General features: G+C 46.6%; 1 protein-coding gene across 3 annotated transcripts in view; it reads left to right on the forward strand.

Annotated features, from left to right (window-relative positions):
* The first annotated feature begins 49 nt into the window (after positions 1-49).
* Positions 50-13053, forward strand: part of KYAT1 (kynurenine aminotransferase 1) — a 32922-nt gene continuing 19918 nt past the window's right edge. Inside the window, exon 1 of one of the 3 annotated variants that reach the window (XM_060100713.1) lies at positions 50-157. The gene's annotated coding sequence lies outside the window, so the exon portion shown is untranslated. The remainder of the gene's footprint in view (positions 158-13053) is intronic. The other 2 variants (XM_060100712.1, XM_060100711.1) reach the window with 2 other exon arrangements.

The raw sequence follows: 13053 nt of genomic DNA on the forward strand, positions 1-13053 counted from the left end.
TTGAGGGGAGCTCTCTTCACGCCTGCACCCTCTCCCTGCAGGCGCCATGTTGCTTTGGGGCGGAAGTAGCGGAGCCCGGCCTAGGCCCCCTTAAAGGGACAAGGACGGCTGTAACCTTCGGCGCCTGCGGGCGAAGGGTGAAGCGGCCGAGGCAGGGGTGAGTAGCTGGTGCTTGAGCGTTGCTGCCCCGCGGTCAGGTGCCGAGGCGGGAGGGCCTGGAAACCGGTTCCAAGGTTGATTGTGCCAGACTACCCGCTGCGTTTGGTGCTTCTGATATAGCGGAGTGGCTACGCTGAAAGGTTGACCCAGCCGGGAGCTGTTGCGCGCGCTACTCGCCGACCCGCACTCGGACACTGGGACCCGCCAGGCTGGTCCTCTCTGCACCCCCATCCCCCGCCCCACCCCCACCCCCGCGATCGTACGGTACCGGTGGGGAAGAGGGAGCCCAAGGCAACTGGGCGAATTCTGGGCAGAGCTGGGGTTGGAACCGGGTGCCGGACTCCAGCTCGACAGCTCTAGGGATCCCGAGTCCTCGGAGTTCCCAGATGGATAATAGTAACGGCAAGCACGCCAAAAGAGAATCCATACAATGGAATACTATGCAGCCGCTAAAAAGAAAGTGTTCAATATGCACTAATATGGGACCACTTCCAAGATACCGTAGATGGAAAAGGGAAGGGGCGAAAAGAACAGCGCTGATCGGTGCTACCGTTTGTGTGAAAGAACGCGTGTGGGGGCATGGGTGTCTGCCGGTGTGTGCACCAGCCGGCTGGTGAGATGCACGAGTTGTTAACTGTGGTGGCCTCCGACAGGAGAACCGGGGTCGTGGGTGCCCGGACAAGGGGGAAGAATTTACTACCAAGCGCACAGGTTGGTTAAAAATAAAGTGGGGGCTTCCCTGGTGGCGCAGTGGTTGAGAGTCCGCCTGCCGATTCAGGGGACACGGGTTCGTGCCCCGGTCCGGGAAGATCCCACGTGCCGCGGAGCGGCTGGGCCCGTGAGCCATGGCCGCTGAGCCTGCGCGTCTGGAGCCTGTGCTCCACAACGGGAGAGGCCACAACAGTGAGAGGCCCGCGTACTGAAAAAGAAAAAAATAAAAAAATAAAAAATAAAAAAAAAAATAAAGTGGGATGCTGCAGATAATAACTGGCTCCCATTTATCTAGCTGACCAGTGCCTGGTTTCAGCTCTCCTGCTGGGAGGTCTTGTATTTCCCCATTATTAGAGGAGGAAACAGTCTCAGAGATTAGGGACCTTAGTAATATCTCATAGCCAGGAAGTGGAAAAGCTGGAATTTGAGCCAGGGAAGATTTTATGCTAATGCCCACCATTCTTCCTCATCCCACTCCCTCCTGAAAGGCTTTTTTGTTATCAACCATGCAACACTCAGCTTGGGTCCTGGCACCCAGCAGGCATCCAGCAGCTATTTATTGGCTGTTTATTGACTGAGCAAGTGGAACAGACAGGAGACAGGAGACAACCAGCAGTGCAAAATGAAGAGAGGCACACATTGGAGGCCAGAACCCTTTCCAGCCTTGAGACTCTGGACCTGGCATGTACTTCCCTGAGCCTCCATGTCCCCTCCTGTAGAACTAACTACAGTCACTGACACTGAGTGCTCCCTCGTGTCCTACTTTGTGCTTTACATGCAGACTATCTCCATTTTACAGGTCAGTAGGTGAAGTACAGAGAAGTTAAGAAAGTTGCCCATCACAACATTGTAAATCAACTGTACTTCAATTTTTAAAAAGTTGCCAAAAAAAGGTTGCCCAAAGTGGGTCCCCACAAGTCCTCACTCCTCCACTTCTGGAGAGGTTGTTGAGCTCCTTGGTCTCTCCCTCAGCGTCCTGGGATCATCAGCACTAATTATTTGAGACGCCTCAGATGGGCTAGTTGAGCTGCCAGAGGCTGAGGAGCTGATGTAGAACAGGACAGACAGACAGTTCCTGTCCTTGGAGTCTGGTCAGGGCAACAGACAACCCAGCAATTAGCACCTGTGATGAACACTGTGGTGGGTGAGCAGAAGCTCCGTCCTTGGGAGCACAGAGGAGGTAGCACCTAGTCCAGCCCCTACTCCAGCCCAGGTGGAGTCACAGAGGGCTTCTCAAAGGAGGTAACTTTTAATCTGTGACTGAAAGATACATAAGATATCCGGGAGAGAAATGATGAAGCTGGAGACTGGAGCAGAGACGCCCTCATGCCTGAAGATAACTGACATGATCAGAGACTATGCAGGTTAGAAATGATCAGTCTGGCTTCTGCCTGAATTGCTCTTTCCTCCTAGAGAATGTCTCCTCATGGCAACGTCTGTGGCTTCCCACCCTCCAGACCACACTTAACCTTCTGCATCCCCAAAGGGAAGGACTCCCTAATTTCATAATCCAGATGGAGGCAACAAAGGAACACAGGAGAGCTAACAGTGAGGAAGTCCTTCCCACTGATGCCCCCTCCCCCCATTCATTCGGCCCCCAGAGTGGCAGCCCACTTGCTGACGTAGAAACTCTGCCCATGTGAACAAAGGTGTGTCAACACAGGAATGTCCCTCCTGTCTCCCTGACCATCTGTGCCCGCTGGGGTTATCAGGTTGCCTGTGTGCTGGGACATCTAGCTGGGCATACCCCCCCCCCCCGCTTCTGTAGCCAGCAGGCCAAAGTCACTCCAGCTGCAGCAGGTGAGGAATCACCGTTGCTCCTGCCCTAACAGACCTGGGGCCACATCCCACTCTCAGATGGCACTGCCATCTCCCTGAAATATTTCCCAAACCCTCATCTCACTTCCTCATTCTTGGACAGTGATACAAGCTTTGAATTCACAGCTGGGGTCCTTCTGTGCTTTTCTAAGACTTTCACTTTGGGTAAGTCATTTCCCCACTCTGAGAGTTTCTCCATCTGTAAAACTGATATGACGCTCTCTAGTCTTCCTGCCAGGCACTAAATACGTATACATATATTGTTTTTGCTTGCATGTGTAAAACTGCCCTAAAGAGTGAGATTCCGATTCTGGATCTGGATCCTGTGCCAGGAGGAAAAAGGAGTGGCTTTCCTACTGTGTATCTAACTTAGGATCCCCACCCGCCAACCCCTCTGGCCCCGAACCTGCAGTCTGGGCTCCAGAAGCCATTTCTCTCTCTTTTGCCAATTCCAAAGCCAAGGGGAACTGTGTCTAAGTCAGTGTACTTGTTAGGGCTCCCCAGATAGGCCGTCACCTCCCTTGGGGCAGAACCGTTGACTTGACAAGTTTTCACCAAACACTCGTCTTGTAGGGACTCTGTGTTTTTAGATCCAAAACAAACAAACAGAAAAATCAGGATTCATTATCTGCAGGAGATTTTGTCGTCCTCTTTGGTTAACTAATTTTTATGGAAAGTCTTTTTTTTTTTTTTTCAGTTTTGCTTCTTGCATTCCTTTTTTTAAAAAATAAATTTATTTATTTTATTTATTTATTTTTGGCTATATTGGGTCTCCATTGCTGCGCGCGGGCTTTCTCTAGTTGCAGCGAGCGGGAGCTACTCTTCCTTGCGGTGCGTGGGCTTCTCATTGCCGTGGCTTCTTTTGTTGTGGAGCACGGGCTCTAGACATGTGGGCTTCAGTAGTTGTGGCACGCGGGCTTCAGTAGTTGTGGCACGCAGGCTCAGTAGTTGTGGCAAGCGGGCCCAGTATTTGTGGCTCTCGGGCACTAGAGCGCAGGCTCAGTAGTTGTGGTACACAAACTTAGGTGCTCCGTGGCATGTGGGGTCTTCCCTGAACAGGGCTTGAACCCGTGTCCTCTGCATTGGCAGGCAGATTCTTAACCACTGCGCCACCAGGGAAGCCCTTATGGAAAGTCTTATAGGTTTAAATGTTACTAGCTTATTGTCATTGACAGGTTAAGTAGGCCAGGACCTGTGCTACATGCTTTCTGGGGGTGACTGCATTATTACTGTCCCCACTGTACATATGAGGAAGCTGACCCTGGTATGGCACAACTAAGATCCTATAGCTAGTGGAGTGGAGCTGGGACCATTTTATCCAAGTCCAAGTTCCAAATCCAAGCTTTCATCTTCTGTGGTGTTTCGTGTAACAGAGTGGTCTTACCTGGGCATGGTACCCCCTCCCAGGCCTCTTCTCCAGAGGCGCCATGGTTTGTGTTTTCTCAGTAACTGGAGGGGGAGGGGGCTTCTGACATTTTGAGCCCAGGTGTGCTAAGCATCCTTCTAGGCACTGTATAAATCTGCCCGGTAAAGAACTGACTCAGCCCAAATACCAAGTGTGCCGCTATTGAGAAACACTAAAACCAGATATCCTTGGGACTTCCCTGGCCATCCAGTGGTTAAGACTCCACCTTCCCACTGCAGGGGGCGCGGATTCAATCCCTGTTCAGGGAACTAAGATCCTACATGCTGCGCGCGCAGACAAAAAATTGAAAAAAAATTTTTTAAATAAATAAATAGGGCTTCCCTGGTGGCGCAGTGGTTGAGAGTCCGCCTGCCGATGCAGGGGACACGGGTTCGTTCCCCGGTCCGGGAAGATCCCACATGCTGCGGAGCGGCTGGGCCCGTGAGCCATGGCCGCTGAGCCTGCGCGTCCGGAGCCTGTGCTCCGCAACGGGAGAGGCCACAACAGTGAGAGGCCTGCATACCGCCAAAAATAATAATAATAATAATAATGATAAATAAATAAATAAATTAATTAATTAATTAAATATCCTTACTGCACAGAATTGGCTTAGGTGATGTGGGGCTAGGCTGCAAAGACAAAATCACCTTGCCTGTCCTTGGAAGCGGCCATGCAGGGTGGAAGCTGGAAAAGGCGTGGCTCCTGTCCCCGGGGACTGATGTGCTCCTGTGGTCGTGGCTCCTGTCCCCAGGGACTGATGGGCTCCTGAGCTGATAGACAGCAGCACCCACCTCCTGGAAGAAGAACTTGGAGGGGAAGAGTTTAGACTTTGGAAATAGACGAACCAGGGTTTGAGTCCCGGCTCAGGCTCTCTCAGCTGAGTAAGCTTTGTTCATTCTCCTCTTGAGCAAAATAGGGGCGATGATGCCTTCCTATTGGCTGCTGTGAAGATGAGAGTTTAGCACAGCGGGGCAGGTGCATAGTAGGTGCTCTGAGTTCAGAGGAAGGCCCAGGCCGACCCAGAAGGCTTCAGAGAGGAGGCGGAGCTGGGGCTCAGCTATGCCAGGGGGATCAGATTAAAGGGCATGTCAGGCAGGGCACAGCTTGAGCAAAGATGGGCAACGTCTATTCAAGAGCAAAGGATTCGTACGTCTGGAAGAGGAGAGAACATGGAAGCTGCAGAGTCTGGATTCAGGCCAGCTCCAAAGGCCAGGCTAGGGAGGCTTTGGACTTTATCCAGTCTCAACGCAGGCTGTACCCAGCGGGAGGTGTAGCTGACATCAGCCGCCAGAGTATTGGTCGCTGAGGCGTGTTCCGAGGGGTCACCCACCTGCTGTTCACTAGTCGTGGTGCCTTCTGGCTGAGAAGGTGGCCAATAGCTGCCCGGATTGATGGAGGCGTGTGTTAGTGGGGGCACTGACCACTGGGCACCAGCCCCTCGCCTGGCAGCAAGGAAACCTGTGACCTTAGATGCCTGGGAGGCTGCACAGGAAGGTGTCCTAAAGGTCACCATCTCTGCTTCCTTCTCCAGGCAGGGTTGGCCTCCCGAGAGCTGCCTGCATTGCAGCACTTCTCAGACTAAATTTTAGTAATAACAATAACAATGATGACATTTGTGGAACACTGACTCCTTGCCCAGCACCAGGCTAAGTGGTTTTCACGTGTTATCTCATTGACTTCTCACTGCAACCCATGGGGCAGGAACTATCATTATTCTCACTTCAAAAATGTTTCTCAGAAAGGGTTAGTAATTTTCCAGAAGTCACACAGCTAGTAAATGACTTCAGTCCACAGTCGGATTCCAGAACTTCACAGCCTCCTTAAAAAAAAAAAAAAAAAAAAAACCTGCATGGAAGTTTATAAGACCCCCCTAAGCCAATCCCAGGGAGAGCCACTGATAATAATTCATGCACAAACATATACAGTATATAATCAGGCAGTACTTGCTTTGTATGAGTTTCAGATACCACGGTTTAGTTAAATAACACCAGTCCCTCAATAACACGGTTCAAATTTCAGTTGCCATGTTATGTTAACTATGAGTAATTGCATTAAGTATGGACCTTGCTGCTCGCTCTTCCATCCACAAATCGCTGTGGAAATGACAGATGCATAATGGCCAGTGACCAATTACATCACTTCTTTCAAAGCCTGTCATTGATTGGTCACCATGCGTGTTATTCGGTTCCTACACAGACAGCAAAGCATGTCCTTGTGTTGCCTCCCATTTCCCTGTGATAAACCCATGTGACATTTTACAAAAATGTATCAGCAAAAGAGGGAATTGGCCAACACACATGAAAGTGCAGCACAGAAATGCAGAGTGATAACACTGAAAGTGCAGTTTGAACTGAAGATAAATGGAGTGATTTTAAAAATAGCTGGCTCTGGGAATGTTGACACCACAGCTCTTTGCTATTCCAGAAACTCTAGGTATGCAGCCAGGGAAACTTAGTGAAGGTACACCTATCGACATATGGATGGGAGTGGTTCTGACAGAAAGGATGAAGTTGTCCCGAGGAAGTGGTGCCAGCAAAAACATCCCATTAAAGGAACTGCGAGATATATTTCATGACATTGAAAGTACAAAGGATAAAATGTTTTAAGTTGATCTAAACTTAGAAAGGAGTATGATGACTCACCAATGCATAGAAAAGATGCTTGTTCTGTATCTCAAGTTACACTACAGGAAGAAGGCAAGCGCTGTTCAAACTACGCTTGATAATTTTCCCCAGATTTATTGAGGCATAATTGACAGATAAAACTGTAATATATTTAAAGTGTATCATGTGATGATTTGATATTTGTATACATTGTGAAATGATTCCCACAATCAAGTTAATTGACACATCCATTACCTCACATAGTTACCCTTTTTTTAGGGAGAAGATCTACTCTCTCAGCAAATTTCAATTATACAATACAGTATTATCTACTATAGTCACCAGGCTATACGTTAGATCCTCAGACTCATTCATCTTATAACTGAAAGTTTGTACCCTTTTATCAACCCCTCCCTATTTTCCCCCATCCCCAAGCACCTGGCAACCATTATTCTACACTCTGTTTCTGTATAAGTGATACCATGCAGTATTTGTCTTTTTTCTTTCTGGCTTATTTCATTTAGCATAATATATTCCAGTTTCATCCATGTCAACACAAATGGCAGGATTTCCTTCTTTTTAAAGACTGAATAATACTCCATTGTATATACATAAATACCACACTTGCAAAAAAAAAAATACCACACTTTCTTTATCCATCCATCCATCAACAGACCCTTAGGTTGTTTCCAAATGTTAACTCTCATGAATAATGCTGCAATGGACATGGGAGTATAGATATCTTTTGAGACAGCGTTTTCGCTTCCTTTGGATGTAGACCCCGAAGTGGGGTTGCTGGATCATCCTTGATACATTTTGATAAAGAAAGAAAACTCTTGAATTCCAATGTTTTTAATTTAAATTACACTAGTAATTTAGTAAGTATTAAATTTATTACTAGTTTTACTACTTTTTCATTTGTCTCTACATGTGTAACAGACCATCAAGAGTTTTTAATGCTTCAACAACAACTTTGAAAGGTCACAGAACAATCATAATTTTTCCCATTAATTATTAAGTTCTCTTTGCATGATTTCAGCTTGCATGGTCATTTTTACAGTCCCACAGTACAGTGGGAAGTGAGGACTGTGTATGTGTATGTGTATGCATGTACCACCACATATGTATCTATCTGTATAATTTTAAAATGCAAATGGAGTATATTGTCTTCAACCTCCCTTTTTTTCCTACCATACGTTTTTAAAATTGAGGTAAAATGCACATAACATACAATTAACCATTTAAAGTGTTCAGGTCAGGGCCCCCCTGGTGGCGCAGTGGTTGAGAGTCCGCCTGCCGATGCAGGGGACACGGGTTCGTGCCCTGGTTCGGGAAGATCCCACATGCCGCGGAGCGGCTGGGTCCGTGAGCCATGGCCACTGAGCCTGCGCGTTCGGAGCCTGTGCTCCGCAACGGGAGAGGCCACAACAGTGAGAGGCCCGCGTACCACACACACACAAAAAAAGTGTTCAGGTCAGTGGCATTTAGTGTATTCACAGTGTTGTGCAACCACCCCTTCCCTCTAGTTTCAAAATGTTTTCATTATCTCAGCAAAACACCCATTGAATAATCACTCCACATTTCCCCCTCCCAGGACCTGGTAACTGCTAATCTGCTTTCTGATTCTATGGATTTGCCTATTCTGGATATATCCTATAAAAGTAATCATACAATAGGTGACCTTTTGTGCTTGACTTCTTAGGGTAATGTTTTCGAGGTTCATCCAAGTTGTATTGTACCATGTATCAATATGTCTGTTGTTCCTTTTTATGGTTAAATAATATTCCATTGTATGAATATACCCTAATTTACCCATTCTTCTGTTGAAGGACATTTTGGTTGTTTCCACGTTTTGACTATTATGAATAACGCTGGTATTAACACTCATGTACAAGTTTCTGTGTGTACATATGTTTTTATTTTTTTTCTGGTATATACCTAGGAGTAGAATTGCTGGGTCATAAAGTAATTCTATGTTTAGACTTCATAAAAATGTAAAACTTTTGTGCATCAAAGGACACTATCAAGAATGTGATCAAGGGGGGCCTCCCTGGTGGCGCAAGTGGTTGAGAGTCCGCCTGCCGATGCAGGGGATACGGGTTCGTGCCCCGGTCTGGGAGGATCCCATATGCCGCGGAGCGGCTGGGCCCGTGAGCCATGGCCGCTGAGCCTGCACGTCCGGAGCCTGCGCGTCCGGAGCCTGTGCTCCGCAACGGGGGAGGCCACAACAGTGAGAGGCCCGCATACTGCAAAAAAAAAAAAAAAAAAAAAAAAAAAAAAAAAGAATGTGATCAAGGTCATTGTTTCATTTTGAGTTAATTTTTGTAGATGGAGTGAGATAGAGGTCCAACTTCATTCTTTTGCGAGGGGCTATCCAGTTGTCCTAGCACCATTTGTTTTGTTTTGTTTTTTGAAGATTTTTTTTTGATGTTTACCATTTTTAAATTCTTTTTTGAATTTGTTACAATTTGCTTCTGTTTGGTTTTTTGGCTGCGAGGCATGTGGGATCTTAGCTCCCTGACCAGGGATCGAACCCACACCTCCTGTATTGGAAGGTGAAGTCTTAACCACTGGACGGCCAGGGAAGTCCCCCTACCACCATTTGTTGCAGAGATTATGTTTCCCCCATTGAATGGTCTTGGCATCCTTGTCAAAAATCAATTGGCCATAGATGTTTGGGTTTATTTTTGGGCTCTCAATTCTGTTCCATTGGTCTGTATTTCTATCCTTATGCCAGTGCCACACTGTTTTGATTACTTTAGCTTTGTAATAAGTTTTGAAATCAACATGCATTTTTCATGTAACCTGAATATCTTTTATTTTATTTTATTTTATATTTTTTTCCTTTTTGCGGTATGTGGGCCTCTCACTGTTGTGGCCTCTCCCGTTGCGGAGCACAGGCTCCGGATGCGCAGGCCCAGCGGCCATGGCTCACGGGCCCAGCCGCTCCGCGGCATATGGGATCCTCCCAGACCGGGGCACGAACCCGTATCCCCTGCATCGGCAGGCGGACTCTTAACCACTTGCGCCACCAGGGAGGCCCCTGAATATCTTTTTATGTCAGAATGCTAGGGGTGATCTCATTCCTTTTGATGGCTGCACAATATTCCATTGTATGGATAAATCATAACAAATTGAACCAGCCTCCAACTGATGGACAGATTGTCTCCAGGTTTTTCTCACTCACACACAATGCTGCACAAATCATCCAGGTGGATACCTCTTTATGTATATGTATGAATATTCCTGTAAGAAACTTCTAGAAGATGAAGTGTTAAGTCAAAGAGTAATATAAGTCACTATTATTAAGTTGCCCTCCAAAAGTTATACCAATGACTTTTAGTGCACCATAGTGTTTACTTGGTGGATCTCAATCTTCTTATTCTCTGCCTGAGAGGCAGAAAATAGTGTTTCACTTTAGTTTGCATTTTGTTAATCATGACAAGGTTCAGCATCTTTTCAAGTTTATTGGCTATTTCTTTTTTTGTGTGAATTTATATCTTTTGCACACTTTTTTTTTCTATTGAGATGTTGGGCTTTTGTTATTGATTTATAAGAATCCTTTGCATATTCAGGCTCACACTGTATTAGAATGGTCTGGTTACTTGTTTGTCTCCTTCATTCTGTGTGCACACCTGGAAGGAAAGGAAGGTATCCTATTCACCCTTGTGTGCCTGGCGGCTAGCCTAGGGCATAGCACATAACAGAAGTTCGATAAATATTTGCTGAAGTGATAAAAAGGTGTGCACCTAAGTCCCTGAACCAGATGTTGACAGTAAAAAGATGAACAGAGGAGAGTCCTTGTTCTAATGGAGCTCACAGTCTGGTTGGAGAGTAAACATTAATTCTCTCATTCAACAAAAGTTTATTGAGCAGCTTCCTCTGGGCCACGTGCATAATGTCCTAAGCAGCCTGCTAGGATGAGAAAAATGCCAGGATTGTGACTCAGGTGACCTGGTCCTACTGGAATCTGGGCTGGTGAGTTCCCCTCCCTGGTCATCAGTATCACCATCCGTAAAATGTGAGTGACTGGACCAAATTCTCTCATTTCCCCTTGAACATCTATCAGTCTGTGCTTCTTTGACTCTTTCTGGAAGTAGGAGTCAGTGGCCCAAGGGACCGTCATGTCACTGCTCAGAGCCTCCCCTTGCTCCACAGTGGCAGTGAATACAGGCTTTGAAGTCAGTGTCCTGAGTTCAAATTCCAGCTCTGCTACATGCTAGCTGTGGCCTTGGATGTGTGACTTAGCCTCTTGATGGAACCTTTCTGGTGGAATTAAAAGTGATGAACCCTGTGTGGAGAAAAGGGAACCCTCCTGCACTGTGGGTGGGAATGTAAATTGATACAGCCACTATGGAGAACAGTATGGAGGTTCCTTAAAAAACTAAAAATAAAACTACCATATGACCCAGCAATCCCACTACTGGGCATATACCCAGAGGAAACCATAATTCAAAAAGACACATGCACCCCAGTGTTCATTGCAGCACTATTTACAATAGCCAGGTCATGGAAGCAACCTAAATGCCCATCGATAAACGAATGGATAAAGAAGATGTGGTACATATATACAATGGAATACTACTCAGCCATAAAAAGCAACAAAATTGGGTCATTTGTTGAGACATGGATGGATCTAGAGACTGTCATACAGAGTGAAGTAAGTCAGAAAGAGAAAAACAAATATCGTATATTAATGCATATATGTGGAACCTAGAAAAATGGTATAGATGAACCGGTTTGCAGGGCAGAAATTGAGACACAGATGTAGAGAACAAACGTATGGACACCAAGGGGGGAAAGCCGCGGGGGGGTGGGGATGGTGGTGTGATGAATTGGGCGATTGGGATTGACATGTATCCACTGATGTATAAAATTGATGACTAATGACTAATAAAAATAAATAAAATAAAATTCAAAAATCAATCAATAAATAAAAGTGATGGACCCTGTGAGGTGCTCGGCAGGCAGCCTGGCACAGAGAAAGTGTGCAGTAAATAAAAGGCCATTGTCCTTACCTTTAGCATAGACTTCAGGGCTACAGAGGAGTTGTCCAGGGAAGACCTGCTTCCTGGAAGGTGAGAGAGGAGGCACATGGGGAGTTGGAGGTGGGTGTGGCCTGGGAAAGACTGCCCTTGAATGAGTTGGATGGGTCCCCAGTGAGAGGCCCCAGGTGCTTATGAATGAGTCCCTGTGGAGGTCTCTAGGTCAGCCCAGTCAGTGGGAGAACTCTGGACTGGGAGGCCAGCAGTCCTGCCTCCAGGTGGGCCTGGACCATCGAGCTCCCCACGGTGGACCTCCTCTATGAAGTGAGGCCACAGCCCCCTCTTGAGGCACGAAAGTTGTCCTGTGTCCTAATGTGTGGATCCCCAGGGCCAGCTAGCCGGAAGTCTAGACAGGGCTGGCTTTTCATGCCCCCTGCTGGCAGCTTCAGGAGCCACAAGCACCCACTTCCCCTCCTGCCTTGACATCAGGCAGCGTTGCTGGTGAGGGCAGCCCACGTGGCCACCTGTGCCCTTCCTGCCCTCGGCTCAGACCCCCAGTGGCTTCTCCCTCCCCTTCAAGTTCCTGGAAACTGTCCCCACGACGCCCCCATGCTCACAAACACAGACAGAAACGTGGGCAAGTGCTCAAGGGCAAACACTTTTTTTTTTATTATTGATTTTTATTGGAGCATAGTTGCTTTACAATGTTGTATTCGTTTCTGCTGTACAGCAAAGTGAATCAGTTATACGTATACATATATCCCCTCTTTTTTAGATTTCCTTCCCATTTAGGTCACCACAGAGCACTGAGTAGAGTTCCCTGTGCTATACAGTAGGTTCTCATTAGTTATCTATTTTATACATAGTAGTATATATATGTCAGTCCCAATCTCCCAGTTCATCCCACCGCCCCATCCCTCAAACACTCTTATTTGCACGTGACATCACAACCACACACGGATATACCCATGTTCAAAGTCACATTAAAACTTTCAGGGACCCTATTCACTTTTACTTCATGGGCCCCTTTCTCCATTAAAAAAAATAATAAAAATTATATTTTACAAAAAAAAAATTATATTTTACAACTATGTTGGTGTAAAGAACAGATATCATCCAGGCTGGATTCATTATTATACAATTCATTGTTCTTATATTCTCTTTCTTTCTTATTTTAAAATAAATTAAAATGAAAACATTTTCATAGGCTCCTAAAACTATCGCAGGCCCTCAGCACTAAGCCTCCTGAGGAGATCTGACAGAGGAGTCAGCCCCACCAGTGAGCATGTGTCAATTCACACACATCTAGCTGCAAAAAGTGCCCACTTTATTATTAATATCTGTCACTGGGGCTTCCCTGGTGGTCCAGTAA

Source organism: Mesoplodon densirostris, chromosome 6 (assembly GCF_025265405.1).
Source record: "Mesoplodon densirostris isolate mMesDen1 chromosome 6, mMesDen1 primary haplotype, whole genome shotgun sequence".
NCBI classification, from domain to species: Eukaryota; Metazoa; Chordata; class Mammalia; order Artiodactyla; family Ziphiidae; genus Mesoplodon; species Mesoplodon densirostris.